Raw genomic sequence first — 16,320 nt, forward strand, 5'->3', positions numbered from 1 at the left:
CCTACACATTTAATTACATCACAGAAAAGTCATCAGCAATTTGAAGAGAGAATGTAATCAGCTCGTTAACCGCATTCACGAATGCCGCAAAAACGATCAACAGCTGCCTTCAGTCATGAATAGTCGTTGTCATTAGGAAATATTCTACGTTATTTGCGTCAATCAACTTCTCATAAAAGATAAGAAAAAAAACATCGTTTCATTTCCTCTAAACAGTGGAATAAAGGTTAGAGGAAACTCGAGGATTATCTCCGAAGTGAGAGAAAATTACATGTTGGGTGCTTCTGTATGTCTGCATGTATGCGTGCACACATACATACTTATGCAATATACCTCTAATAAAGGTAGCCCATTTATACACCAAAGGGGTAGATTTTATTGAGCAAAATCTACTCTTTTGGTGTTTTCGTGAGCTACCTTTAATAGATGGAATTCAGCTTTAACAAGAACTATTTTATAGACATAACATATATGTATACACACATACATACATAGATGTATATATTTATATGTATAACTTATATATCGGCTATATTATCTAAACTTTACAGCTATATAGGTAATATTACGTACTATAGGATATAATATATATACGTATATACTATATATATATATAGATATATATATAGATATATATATATATATATATATATATATGAAGATAAAGGCCCATAAAAACAATCACTTCCTTCTGTGCTCCTGATCACTGGTAAAACTCTTGTAAGATATTCTATGTCCATACTTTACCAGTGATCATGAGCACAGAAGGATGTGCTCGAAATATATGGTTGCAACGTTCAAAAAGTATTTTATGGGCCTTTTATCTTCAAATTATACTGTTGTATTACAGTAAAGATATTTCATATATATATATATCTATATATATATATATAATATATATATATATATATTATATATAGTACATGTATATATATAATATATATATATATATGTATATATAAAACATTAAATTTTCTGTAGAAAGGGTTCATCCACGATTCAGCAATAAAGTATGAGTGTAACAGTGACTACTGTCTTACATTTTATCTACAGCCACCCCTGATTAGTTGAAGCGAATTAATGTTGAAAAAATGATTCATGCACCACGAAATAAGAAAGATCATCAAAAGGTAATAAGAGTCATAAAAATCACGGTGACAACGGGAAAATTCCCCAATTGAACAAACGAACACGCACAGGATGAAATAACAAAAGAGCGTCGGATGCCATCCATTAACATACCGGGAAAGTTTGACTCTTTAGTTCATAAAGTCCTCGCTGGGGGGTGGACGGTAGTGCCGTCAGTGTGCCACACGCGTTGCACTGTAGGGAATACTTCAGGTTCTTTGCAGCAGTCCCCTCGACCCCTAGCTACAACCCCTTTCATTCGTTTTACTGTACCTCCATTCATATTCTCTTTTTTCCGTCTTGATATTCACGCTCTCCTAACAATTGTTCCATAGTGGAACTGCGAGTTTTCCTTCCTATTATACCTTTCAAACCTTACTATTCTCAATTTCCCTTTCTGCACTGAATGACCTCAAAGGTCCCAGTTCTTGGCCTTTGGCCTAAATTCTATATTCCTTCTTTCCTTAGCTAAAGTAACTATGTCAACTCACTCACATGAAAAAGCCTACATATAAGGAAATACAGACGGACAGACGGAAGAAGCTCTTCCTCTTAAAAGCGTTTTTTATCCGTGGTATTTTACTTATAGGTTTCATTTCACTGCCATCTCTCTCTCTCTCTCTCTCTCTCTCTCTCTCTCATCTTCACGTCAACTTACCTCTTTCTCTCTCCCGTTTCCTCCCCTCTCTCCCAAGCTCCCTTCCTATACGGAAGTTTCTTGTCCCAACTGAAATAAGACGTTCTCCAGCTAATTGCATTCCATTCTCAGCTCTTTAAGTGTCAAGATAAAATGCACTTCTTTCTGTTGTTGTTGTTTTTGTTTATGTTTTTCTTACTTATCATAATCATTACTTTTGTTTTCTTGTAGGAAGACAGCAGTGTCATCGTCGTTGGCCTTGGATCATAGACTTGAGGCCAATGGCCAAGCGCTGGGACGCATGGGGTCATCCAGTACTGACAGGGAAACCTCACAGTTCCACTATGAATCAATTGTTGGGAGAGGTTGGAAAGTCAAATGGAAAAGAATATGAACCGAGGTGCGGTAAAAGTATGAAAGAGATTGCAGCTAGGGACAGAAGGGACGTTGTAGAGAACCTTAAGTAATGCCTATAGTGCACTACGTGAGGTGCACTGACAGCACTACCCGCCTACGGAATTGGTCGTAGCCCTTGAACGGCCTTAGGCATGTTCGTCTGTCTGAGCAAGTTTAGTTCGAACTTTGTTAATGCAATGCTGCCATTTTCAAATTATTGCTCTAGTAGGATAAAATGCTCTTCTTCATAAATATGTATATAGAAAAATTAATTAATTAACGGATCATTTTGCTCGGCGGCCAGACAATGCATAAGTATTATCGTATTGAAGCAGTGCAAAAAATTTACCTGGAAAATCTTGTGATGTAATTAGTTTCAGGGACAATATTTATGCATGTAATGTTTTTAAAAGGCAGTTCCATCAGCCGACTTATTACATCCACCTCTTACGTTATTTATTAAGAAAATCTTAGCTCACTCATATCTGCCGTGTTTCGAATTCTATTTTAATTTTCTTCTGTTTAATAGACAGGCTTGCTGTCCCTGACGAACAACAACTCAGTAACAAAAATAGTGCTCTCTCTCTCTCTCTCTCTCTCTCTCTCTCTCTCTCTCTCTCTCTCTCTCTCTCTCTCTCTCTCGTGTCAGACTGTCCCGCCAGCAGAATATACGAAGAAAAAAAAGAGAGAATTTTGCAAACTTTCATGAACAATATGATAGAAGACCAGATATTGAAATCACGAAGTCGGAAACCCAACACTTTCAATTTTTCCTTAGCTCTAAAAAAATCCTGACACCAGAATATTTATTTTTGGGGGGTGGGGGGATAGCTGACAGTCACTAAGGGAGGGGGAGAGTCACCCAGAGAAGGGGTTAGGGTGAGGAAAGAAGGCTGTCACTGGGGTAGGAGTAACTTTTACATGTCTGTATGTACACTATAGTAGAGTTTATCTCCCGATGTGTATTTGGCTTTGAAGCGAGTCTCCTCCCCCGAGGGTCAGTTGCGTTAGCAGAGCTTTCTCTGTGGGACTTTGCAATGATTAATCCTGCACACTGTAAAGCTCTGCAGGTAAGCCTTCCACATGTGACACTTTAAAATTACTCTTTCCTTTCAAAACCTTTAAAGCTACGCTTTCCATTTGCATATCCTTATCATTTGCATAAAAAATAAAAAGCTTTTCCTCTCTGAGACGTCTCAAGAAAGACTTTTGAGTAGCTGTAAGCAGTTTTATCAAAAGAAAATGGTTCTTTTTTGTGAAGGACCTCCAAGTTTTGGTTAAAATTTTCCTTTTGCGAACTTGACGAGTAAAATATTCCCTGTTCTCGACCAAACCTTTCCATTCAAATGTTTCTTGTAAATATCCCTCATCAGGACGAATCACTTTGTTCTTTCATTCGTTATATTCTATTATATTAACCTCTCTTTGTTTCATGTAAATTGAGGTTTACAAAAAGGTAACTTGACATGAGTTCGGCAGATCTGTGATATGTAGACGAGCCTTACTGAAATTGCGCAAAAACTAAACACAATGTATTTGGATCTAAGAAAACTAAACCTGCATTACGGAGATACCCAGTAGAAGTTTATAATAGCCAAACTTGGATGGTGTACATATCCAAAGGAGATTTATGAAAACTAAACGTGAAAGTTGAAGATTAAGAGCAAGTCATTAAGATTCAGATCAGCCACCATCCCCCAATTGCGTAGAAACAGAGCCGCTCCTCAGGGCCTTTCGCTCAACTCCAATAGTAGAGACAATAATGGCATAAACCACATAGACCCAGAAAACACAACAGCAGGTATACTCTCTGCGACTTAAGCTTATAGTTATTAGGGATAAGTTAACAATCCTCAAGTATATTCTTAAGAATAGAGCATGCCCTTCAGAAATATCTATAACCAGATATACACTTCGGGGAACTTTGCACTTCCCACCCCCAGATCATCATAATTTCTAAACATAAAGCTGGAGGAATTCAATACATCCTTCTGTCCCCATGAAACCCTCAAACGCATAAAACAGCGACTCCTTCCATAATCAGTTTTATCGAAACACCACGAGATCGGCCTCGAATTCGAAATGTCCCAGAACTTATCGTTTCCAATTTTTTACACAAATCACATCAGGGGATGCCACCTAGTCTCTACCGGTCCACCACCAGCAACGCAACTTTAAGCAATTTTTATCATGACCCCGTAATGTTTTAGCGTATCATCGGAGACGGGGATTCAAAAAGAATCATGGTCCCCATAGATTAGGAGATACGAGCATGAAACATTATATGGACCTTTGAATAAAAAAAAAATCAAAAGGCAAGTTTTGTTTTGCAAAATAACCAAAGCATGGTTACATTTTGCAAAGGTTTTACAACTTCACGAGACCGTTTGCAAAATTATTGTCATTATTTACTTATTTATTATTATTATCAGAAAAACTCACATCCAACAGCCATTAAAAAAAGACAAACATGAACAGAAGGCCCAAAATTCCACAGAACAGAAGGACCATCTGTTGTTGGTGATTAAGCTAGCCTTATGCCAGCCAGCCGTTAGTTAATATGAAAAAAGACAAATGACAGAAGACTTATACATCTACATTCGTAAATGGAAGAAAATGAGAATTTCTGTCATATCAGACACTTGAAAATTCATATATATGAAAATAAATATATACACATACATACATACACACACAAATAGACATATTTGCTCTATGTGTGTGTTTTACCTTTGAAACTGAATAAGCGTGAGAGGAAAATTGAATTAAAGGCGACTGAACAATGGAATCGGACAAAGGTACGCTGTACTCTAGTAGCAGAGAGGAACAACAGATTTAATGAACCAAGACCATGCAAATGAACAAAGTTCGCGAATAACTGAAAGTACAAACGAATAACCAAGGCACATAAATGCAAACACGACTTGAACAAATTGCACGAACAACTCAATACTAATGAAATGAAAGACACGAATAAGGTAGGCAGAAATGTACAAAATGCAATAACAATTTACCATTAACATGAACAAAGTAAACGAATACACGAACGTAGATATGAACAAAGGGCACAAGCAAAGAAATGTGACAATGAACAAAAAGCATGAACAAATTAACGTACAAAGCACTAATAAAATATTTTACTTATAAATACACTTACAAATAAACAAGGCGAGCCGGAAAAAATAAATATGCTGAGAGTGCCAGAAAAGACAGGTGCAAATGAACAATGTATACTCACAAAATAAATAGGTTAGCTTAAAGTATATGTATTACATGAAGAGATTCCAGAAAACCCTTTTACATAACAATAATATCAAATACTGATGCTCTAGGGCTTATATCTGAGTCAGTATCTGAACTAAACTGAACAAACGATTCAAAAAAGTTCACCAACCCCACCCCCCGTAAAGAAATTGAAAACTGGGTTATTCCTTCCATTCTAATGTATCGTAATTATTGAATTTATATATATCTAATTATGGGATCTTTTATCCAGTCGTGAAGTCAAGATAATTGTGCACATTTCTGTCACTCTTTTTGTTATTTACAAAGAGATGAATCATAATAATAAAAAAATTGAGCCAAAACGAAAAAAGACGTAGCGTCAAAATTCAGATGCCTAATTTCCCCATTACTATTCTGTTTGACTTAACACGAGAAAAAGAGCACTAAGAAAAAAATAGGATGTTGCACGTACAATTTTACCTAAGACACATTCTTCGCTTTTCTTGTCGTTTCTTCGTCGGGTCATTTTTATTCATTGATACCAGGACTTTTTAACAAGTTTATGCTTTTTTGGTCGCATATTGAAATAGGAAATTAAGTGCAAATCGTAAGGTTTAATTTGCGGAATATGCTGTTACATGACAACTGGAAAAAACTGCCAAATAAAAAAATAAAAAAAATGTTAGAGCCAGTTAAATTTCAGTTAATTAATCTAGAGAAGAAAGTTTTGCATAGTGTCTACATGTGACCGGAATAGCAATTTGTACATGTGCATGTAACCATAATGTAAATAAATATTTATGCCAAGATAGCAAGATGTAAATGAGTACTCCTGAGTATCAACTACCACATTAACGTAGATGAAAATGTCAAAGTTAATGAGGAATAAAATTTGCTGTCGAATAATGTTCAACTACACAAATATAAAGACAAAAAACTTTCTTTCACGGGGTAAATAAGTCATAAATAATAAAGCATTGTGATCATGCGTAGCCCAAGATAACACGCGTTAATGGTGAAGAACATTTTTTGAAATATACCAGTCATTCTTGTCGCTCTTTACTTTCATCAATTTGCAAATGGAAGAGTCATAAAACAGAGAGAAATATTCTACAACACAGAATACAGTTTATTCAAGTTGTCACTGGTTGATTGACAAAGTTGGTTTGTGTACACACACTAATATATATATAGTATATAAAATATATATAGAATAATATATATATATATATATATATATATATTTTATAGTATATGTATACTATATATATATATATATATATATATATATATACATACTACATACATACACAACGGCGAGGAATATCATAAAAGTATAACTGTTTATCTTGCGAGAATAATTAGTACAACGATTAAATTACGTTAGGCATTGCCTGCAGCAAGACAAATACAAGCATAGAGAGAGAGAGGGGGGGTGGGGGTGGGGGTTGGAGGGCGGGTGGCGCTGAAATATCTCTAGAAGTCCACAAAACAGACTCAAGAAATCCATTTTAGAGAGAGAGAGAGAGAGAGAGAGAGAGAGAGAGAGAGAGAGAGAGAGAACTGATACATATATTTTACGTTAATCATGACCCAACTTTAGAATTCCAATGTTTCTCAGTTTTTTGGAGAGAGAGAGAGTCACCACTGATATATATTAACGTTAATCATGAAATCAGAGCTCATGTCCCAAATTTCAGAACTCCAATGTTTCTCAGTGTTTTAGAGAGAGAGAGAGAGAGAGAGAGAGAGAGAGAGAAATTGACCTCACTGAAATGCCTTTTAAAACCGATGGAATGCATGGGCTCCTTTAATTAAAGTGGAGATACGGCCTGTGGGTGACATAGGTGTGATTGAGGGACGTATTACCTGAGCGTCGACGCCGCAACGCAGAAACATAAACACCAGCACACACACACTCTCTCTCTCTCTCTCTCTCTCTCTCTCTCTCTCTCTCTCTCTCTCTCTCTCTCTCTCTCTCAAGAACAATCACTTGCGCTTCCATATCGCATGCATACGCAAATGTGAAGGGAAATTCCGGAATGTATTTGAGTGAAACGAGAGGCCAGCGGAAATAGCAAACACATTCACAACGCAGCACAAAGACAGTCGGGAATGCCATTACACATCTACGACCGACACAAATAGACAGAAATGTCAACTCTTATTGACGGCAGACAGACATGTACCATCAGCATTAAACATCACCTCACATACACAACAAACGAAACAGACAGACATGTACCATGGTTAGAAATCATCCCACATCCACGATACGCAGAAATAGACAGACAAACCAAACAGACACCACAAACTACACCGCAAAAATCATCCCACCTACAGACGAGCGCCTTTGCCATGTGTTTATAACTGCATTCGGGCGCCCAGGTGCGCTCGACAAAATAATGAATTATAAATAGAAATGTAATTTACAGTCCATTCATGGCTGGGCTCGGTAAACTTCGAGCTTAAGGGCGGATCATCCGTATAAAAAAAAAAAAAAAAAAAACAAAAAAAAAAAAAACTTTGTTTCTTGGGATAAACAATGATGGAAAGGCTTTGGTTATTTAAGCATGGACACTCAAATTAGAAGACACGCAAAGAAAGTGGGTGCTTCAGGTCTCCTGCTGAAGGCCGGGTGACAAAGTGTCAAGAGGTCTCTCTGTCAAGGTACCGAATATACTTGTCGAGTGGCATAAGTATTTCTATCTATCTCTCTCTCTCTCTCTCTCTCTCTCTCTCTCTCTCTCAGCCCCAATGAAGTTGCATGTCAAAAATAGGCATGTCTCTCTCTCCATCACAAACAAATTTACAGGTTTATAACAGGCCCTCATATACATACGTACACACATACATGCATACATTCATATATAATTACATACAGACATACATAATATACATGTATAAACATGTACATATATTCATTATATATGTAATATATGTATATATATATATATATATATATATATATATATATATATATATATATATATATATATATATATATATATTATATATTGCAAGACTAATATTAACGGAAAATTAATAAAAGCTGAAATACGACTAATATGAATCTATATGAAAATACAAAGAAGCGTAACAGATAACAGAAATGCACACTCCTAAAGGTTATTGAAAACAAATTGTTCACCTTTCAAAAAGCCAAACATCAACAAGCAAAGGAGGGTAATACAATTAACATCTCCATCGCAATTTTCCTCACTTCTCAAACATTCTTCTTCCTCAACAGTTCTCACTTTCTACATTGACATTCCTGACTTCTTGGCCATCTCTTCCCTCAGTGACTGTCTTCAGTTCGCCGTAACTACTTTCAGTTTTTTATAATTTCACCTTCTTAGATCGTTTTTTCTCCTTCTCTTCCTCTCCCATAATTCTCCTGACTCTTCAGTAATTCTCCTGAAGACGTAATCATCCAGCCTGTGCCTTTAAAAATTTCTCCTCACTCTTAGTTTCTTCACTTCTCAACAGTTCTCACTTCTAATCATTCTCAGCCCTTTTCGCCATTTTCATTCCTTAGTAATACTCTCACTCCTCAATAATTCTCATAATACTTCTATCATCCGCGCCTCTAATCATTTCTCCTCACTCCAAACGTCACTTCTTCACTTCTCAAGGGTTCTCACTTCCAGAAAGTTTTTCCTCACTTCCCCAAGAATTATCCTCACTTCAAAATCAACTGCTCACTTCTCTACACATTGAACTTTTCTCTCGCAATCGTCATCAACCAAAAGACACTCTCCTTGGTTCACTTCAACCCAAAAATATTACAAATAAATAAAAACTTTATAAATATCCTTCGGTACTTATTAACCTTTGAAATCCGTGTAACAACGACGATAAAGATCTTATCTGTGATGAAAATGAGCCGTCAAAACACTTGTCATTCAAACATTAGAAGCACTAGTGATTAAACCTCACACACACTCATAATTAAACCTAAAAAAACGACAAAACTTAAACCCTAACACAAGAATAATCAAGCGTCCAACATGGTGATAACTCAACGTCGAGCACAATAATAAATATACGAGAAGTCATTTTACTTAAACAGCATTACAGTCTCAGTGCTAATTAAACCTCCACTCGGTTAGAAAATAATTCAAAAACACCCCTTTCGCCAAAAAAAAACCAAAAAAAAAAATATTATTGAAATATAGACGGCGAAAGAGAAGACTAATCAAAACGTAGATCTTACATTCTCTATTGGTAAGAAAACTACAACTCGTAAGTAGATAATTATGTTTCCAACCTCTCTCTCTCTCTCTCTCTCTCTCTCTCTCTCTCTCTCTCTCTCTCTTATGGCAATGTATCGCTGGTAATTACATAAGTACCTTCCAGTTACTTGTCGGCTTTTGTTGTCACGGAAATGTGTTATTTCTCTTTCTTGTTCCAACCCAATGACGGTCAGCCTGTGTGTTATGTGCAAATGATAAATGTGTACGATAGTACGTGGGTTGTATTAAAACACACATACAGACAGGCATACATAATTTTTTTCTCTCTCTCTCTCTCTCTCTCTCTCTCTCTCTCTCTGCTCTACTATATATATACTAATAATATAATATATATATATATATATATATTATATATATATATATATATATATATAATTACAGTATATACAAGTGTATACTATATGTGTGTGCATATGTACAGTACAGTATGAATGTATGTATAACATATACAGAGTATATATATATATATATATATATATATATATATATATATATATATATATATAGGTATATAATATAGAGATATACATATATAAATATATATATGTGTAATATATATATATTATTCATATATATTCATTTACACACACTTATATATGCATATTTAAAATGAAAATGTATAGGCTTATGATACGGGCCATTCCCGTTTTTTACTTTTTCTTTTATTCCGGTCTCATAACTGACCTTCACGCTACCAGTACAAACCGTCCCCGAAGTAGATATCACAAGAAATCGCTCGCGAGTTTATTCACTAATTACACAGGCAAGTACGTTTCTTCTTATTTTACTAATTGAACCCTCATTAATGTAGAGAGAGAGAGAGAGGAGAGAGATCAGTTATTTTTTTCCCGTTCTTTCGAATTCTCTTGCTAATAGATCTTGTTCAGAAAGCAAAAATATTGACTTTTCTGAAAAAAGAACAAGCCTTCATACAAGGAGCTTTATATATACATATGCATATATATATACATATATACATATTTGTAACTATACATAATGTAATATATATATATAGTGCAAAGAATGTTAACAACAATAAATGCTCACGTTCTCTTAGGCGCCCTGTAAAAAAATTGAACATTTTCATAGCGAACAAAAATGAAAACGTTAACATTTTTCCGGCACGTAGATAACGACATCTCGCAAAACCGAAGTCAAGATAAAAACCAGAACACGACGAAAGCAACACTAAAGAGAGGAATAACACCGACGAGGAATACAGCAGCAAATGAGACGATAAAGAACAAACTCATTTGGGAAAGGTTAACGGAATATGTTCACATTTAACCTTCTGCACTGACTTCGCTACAGTAGAAGCTTCGTGAATATCACTGACGAGGAATGACCTTCAACGAGGCTGTGTACATTTGATTGTGGGGTTGAGTGGATGTGACTGTGAGGTTAAGACGCTGAGTGAGGTGGGGTTAATCTGATTTTGAGGTTCAACTAATGTGATTGTAAGGTTAAGAGTTTGTGTGAGGCTGTGTAAATCTGATTTTGAGGTTGAGTTCATTTGATTGTGAGGTTAAGAGTTTCAGTGAGGTTGTGTAACTTCTGATTGTGAGATTAAGAGTCAGAGTGAAGTGGGGATATTCTGACTGTGAGGTTGAGCTAATGTGATTGTGAGATTAAGAGTTTCAGTGAGGTAGTGTAACTCTGATTGTGAGGTTAAGTTTCAGTGAGGTTGTGTAAACTTTTGATTGTAAGTCTAAGGGTCTGAGTGAGGCGGTGTAACTCTGATTGTGAGGTTGAGTGAATGCGATGGTGAGGTTAAGAGTTTCAGTGAAGTTGTGTAAATTTCTGAGTTGTGAGGTTAAGAGTATGGAGTGAGGTTGGGTTAGTCTGATTGTGAGGTTGAGTTAATTTGATTGTGAGGTTGAGTTTGAGTGAGGCTGTGTAAACTTCTCATAGTGAGTTTGATTGCGAGGTTGAGCTATGTGATTGTGAGGTTAAGAGTTTCAGTGAGGTTTTGTAAACTTCTGATTGTGAGGTTGAGCAAATGTTGATTGTGAGGGTTAAGAGTTTCAGTGAGGCTGTGTAAACTTCTGATTGTGAGGTTTAAGAATTGAGTGGAGGTTTGGGTTAATCTGACTGTGAGGTTAAGCAAATGTGATTGTGAGATTAAGAGTTTGAGTGAGGTTGTGTAAATCTGATTGTGACGTCGAGCTAATTTGACTGTGAGGTTGAGTTTGAGCGAGGTTGCGTAAATTTTTTATTGTGAATCTAAGTCTGAAGTGAGGTTGTGAAAATCTGATTGTGAGGTTGAGAGAATGTGATTGTGAGTTTAGTTGAGTGAGGTTGAGTGAAGTGATTGTTGAGGTTAAGTTTGATTGTGTTAGAAGTGTTTAGTGAGTTGGTTGGGTTAATTTAGTTGTGAGGTTAAGATTTTGTGTGAGATTGTATAAATCCGTTTAAGAGGTCGAGTGAATGTGATTGTGAGGTTATATAAGCATTTGGGTGATGTTCAGTTGATTTGATTGTGATGTTAAGAGTTCGAGTGAGGTTGAGTTAATCTGACTGTGAAATTGAGTTCATTTGAATGTGAGGTAAAGAGTTTGAATTAGGTTAAGTCTATATGACTGTGAGGTTGAGATTTGCACGAGGATAAATACATTTTTATAGTAAAAGCAGGAGAAAGGCAGAGGCAGAGTCGATTTTATTACAAGGTTGAGTGGGGTTGAAAAACAGGTCGAGTCAGATATACTGCAAGATCATGCTAGGTTGAGTTAACCTCATTACAAGGTTGAGTGATGTTGACTGCAAAGTTTACTGAGATTACGATGAAGCTGAATACGTGTTATTGAGGGGTTAGAAGAGGTTGGTTGGGGTTAAGTACACTGTGTATGCGAGTTAAATTGAATGGAACGTTAAAGTCATTATGAGATGAACAGAAATCAACAGTAAGGTTTTGTTATCTTTGTAAATTTGATTGCATGCTGAGTGAGGTTTGCGTGTTCAATTAAAGCTGATGAGGGGTTGAGTAGAAAACATTTGAAGACCGAATGAGGTTAACTGAACAGTTTTCTTCAGTAACTGACTGTGAGGTTTTCTGCGGCTGGTTGTGTAAATGAAGGCAAGTTAATAATGAGACTAAACGTCTCGAGCGTGAAGTCAAACTGGGTTAGTCTGAGGTTGCGTAAACCTCAATGTGAGTTTAAGTGAAAGTGATTATGAGGCTCAAAACGCATCAAGGTCAAATAAAATTTATTGTATTGAATAAGTTAAGTATAATTATTTGTGAACAAGATTTTATGCCCAAAAATATCAACAAAAAGGTTGAGCGAGGTTGACTCAGATGACTACTCAAGCACGAGTTTAATCTTTCTAAAATCAAACGAAGTTGATAGCCTGAGTATTAATCGACCAAGGTCGAGTATGGCTGAATGATGAGCTGTTTTGGATAGACAAATCGAAGACTACTGTCGGTACATTGGCGAAACTTCAAAACCCAAAATTATACTTTTTTCACGATTACTTTAATCCAGCGATTCCACACATGATTTCGGATCAACTTAGAGAGAGAGGAGGAGATTGAAAGAGGAGAGAGAGAGAGAGAGAGAGACGAGGAGAGAGACCGGAGAGAGAGAGAGAGGAGATGCTTTTATTGCCCTGATGACCTAATGACCCGTTTTACCGGGTTACCATATGACAAAAATTCTAACTCCTTATTCCTTGCCTGTGTGATATATATATATATATATATATATATATATATATATATATATATATATATATATATTACGTAGATAGAAAGGATCTTTCCAAGATAGTTGACCCCTATGGTTTCCGGGGGTCGTTATTTAGAAACTAATTCTTGAGTGATGTTATCTTTGTGATATTCACAGGCTTTTGTTTTTATGTTTTTACGGTCATCCCCAACGGGCTTGTACTAAACACTCCCCAACGGTGGATACATACTTGGTTAAAACCCTTGGGGGTCTTAATTAGAAAATACTAATGATTCTTTCCTTCCGGAAAAATTAAGGTGTTTTAGTAAGAGTTTGACCCAATCTCTATTTAGAAAGCTATTACGAGTTCTTACCACAAGACATTTTTTTTTCCTTTCTTTCTTACAAATGAAATCTAGTCTAACGACGACGTCTACAGCAGGCAACTGCATCGTCAGTAGTTAAACGAAGGAAACAATCAGACTAGTAGTTCACAGTATCTAACAATTGAAACTACCAAACTTTCCATTACTGTACAGATCAATTCACACCACGTCTCGTAAACTTCCCACAAGCAATGATCAGCTCCCAAAACCTTTAAAAACGAAACTTTTTATTCTCTGCGAAATATGGTCTCATTCCCACAAGGTGCAAAACTCCGAACTAGGATCATTATAACTCGGCCAAACTGCAAACGTACGCAGTATGTCACTGTCAGGTCTCACTTTACGAGCTAAAAATAAAAAAAATATAACTACCTCGTTAAATGGACAAAAATGTATTGGCAAACTTTCACGCTACACGAAATAGTTTCAGTTCGTTCACTGGTACGTAAATACCGCATTTAAAAGCTTGACGAAACGAATTGGTTCGAACAAATGTTGAAAACATGTTACTTCTGCCACTTTCCTTTCGAGATCATTTGCTTTCCAATGCATGACCAACAACACCTCGAGGGAGAAGATTTACAGGCGTTTACTTACGTGTGTCAGGAGGAAGGAGGTCGGCGAAGTTAAGCGAGAAACACTACACGATCGCAAGTTAGGTTTTGCAGGTCGCGAAGCAACACCGAGCAAGAGAAAAGAGAATTAGAGTGAGATCACTAATTCGAGGGAGCTCCTACACCGCAGCCCTCGTTCCCTCACTCCTCCCACAATACTCCGACAAAGTCTGCAACTTTTCTTCTCTCGCCACACAGTTTTAACAGTCAAGATGAAGTGCATACAATTCGACAGACGCACGCGCACTGACACCTCCAGTCATTCGGGATCCGGCCATCTCGATGGCGAGTAGTGACTCGCCCTGCCTCGCCGCCAATCGCCTGCGCGGGACGAGAGGATGTACAGGTAGCGTAGCCAATGCTGCCCTGAGAACTCAACAGGTTATGAAAGACCTTTCGGTGATAAATATCGGCTGAATCGAAGATGCGTAGGCAGATGATGGGGAACCGTGACCGGGACAAGTTGCAGTCAAAGGCGTGTCTATGGGCCATCACACAGAAAAAGCAACTCGAGCCATTTCACACGTAAGATTTTTCCAGCTATTCATTTCTGTCATGACGTGCAAGTGGTCAGGTCAATCGTATATAATAGAGGCAGGAAATACGTCACCATTTCTTCTTAATCGCACTTGCATGCACACGGCACCGTCGCATGACTCGTTTCAGATTACGTCATTGAGAAAGCTGAAGAAGCAGTAGCCTAAATTTAAGTTAATACGTGAAGGCTAAAAGATAGTCTTTTTTCTTCTTCTTCTTCTTCTTCTTGAATTGGGGAAAATGCCGTTAAGGTTGCCCAATCTAACAACAGGTATAAACAAAGTAATATGTGTTCATCGAAGAAGTACTTGGATTATTATTATTATTATTATTATTATTATTATTTTATTATTATTACTTATTATATTATTATTATTATTATTATGCTAACTTCTTACGATATTTAGTGGACGAATTTTAAAAACTTCAGACGCAAAGCTTCTAATGATTAAGAATTCCTTCTGCCGTTAATACCCCAGAATGATTATAAGATCATTCTTTCACCGAGAATATAATAGTGAATTTTAGCTTTAGCTATCCATACTGGCTGCAATATAAACTAATGTTGGTTAAAAAATATCAATAAACGCCTACAACTAAACTTTTGGTGTTGTCTGGCACGAGAAAAATTTTTGCAGAAGAAAAATTCATAAAAGTTGCTATCGTGAAGGGAATGAAGTTAACACACACACACACAATACACACACACACACACTATATATATATATATATATATATATATATATATATATTATATAGATATATATATATATATATATATATATATATTATATATAACTAATGAACATATGAGTAACTGTTTTTACAGAAATAAGTTGCTGACTCACACACATCATAAAAGAAGTTAGAACTTAAGTACGTGTGTAACCTGAGGCTTCTCCGTGGTGTGTAAGAAAGAGATAGAGAGAGAGAGAGAAGCTTTCCCTTGTATGAACAAGCCTATAGATGTATAATACCAACCCAAGACGACGGACCGTTACGTTGTTTGGGTATTAGCATCTTAACTAAGATCAACCATTACCACATCTTAGATAGAAAAAAACATATTTGATCAACTCAAAAACAATGGAAGGTCAAAAGTCACACCAAGGCCAATTTCGTATTGCTAATCGAAATGTGCCAACATCCAGTAACCTTTTTGATTGCACAAATCAATACCTGATCAATTATCCCTTTATGAGTCCAAATAATAGAGGGTCAGCTATACGGAAAAGGTCAGACGGTCATCCCCAGGACAATTGTTAATTGTTAATCAAAATGCAGCCACAACTATAAAACAATCAGTGACTGATTTTTTCGTACTTTATAGTAAAGGGGATTTAAAAGTCTTAAAGCATTGACATTTTTCATAATATCAATACATTTTTCAGTATCATTAACTCCATAAGGCTAAAAGACTTGGTATTTTTTGTAGTTTGTTTAAAGCCTAATGTCTTAAAAGTGACACAGGTT

The 16,320-nt window shown here is 36.2% G+C and overlaps 1 protein-coding gene across 1 annotated transcript in view; it reads right to left on the bottom strand.

Moving 5' to 3' along the window:
* The window catches only part of LOC135225877 (nitric oxide synthase-like protein), a 467,757-nt gene extending 453,213 nt beyond the window's left edge, over window positions 1-14,544 (bottom strand). Inside the window, 1 exon segment of the mRNA XM_064265444.1 lies at window positions 14,293-14,544. The gene's annotated coding sequence lies outside the window, so the exon portion shown is untranslated.
* Window positions 14,545-16,320: the final 1,776 nt, after the last annotated feature.

This window comes from Macrobrachium nipponense, chromosome 20, assembly GCF_015104395.2.
Source record: "Macrobrachium nipponense isolate FS-2020 chromosome 20, ASM1510439v2, whole genome shotgun sequence".
Taxonomy (NCBI): domain Eukaryota; kingdom Metazoa; phylum Arthropoda; class Malacostraca; order Decapoda; family Palaemonidae; genus Macrobrachium; species Macrobrachium nipponense.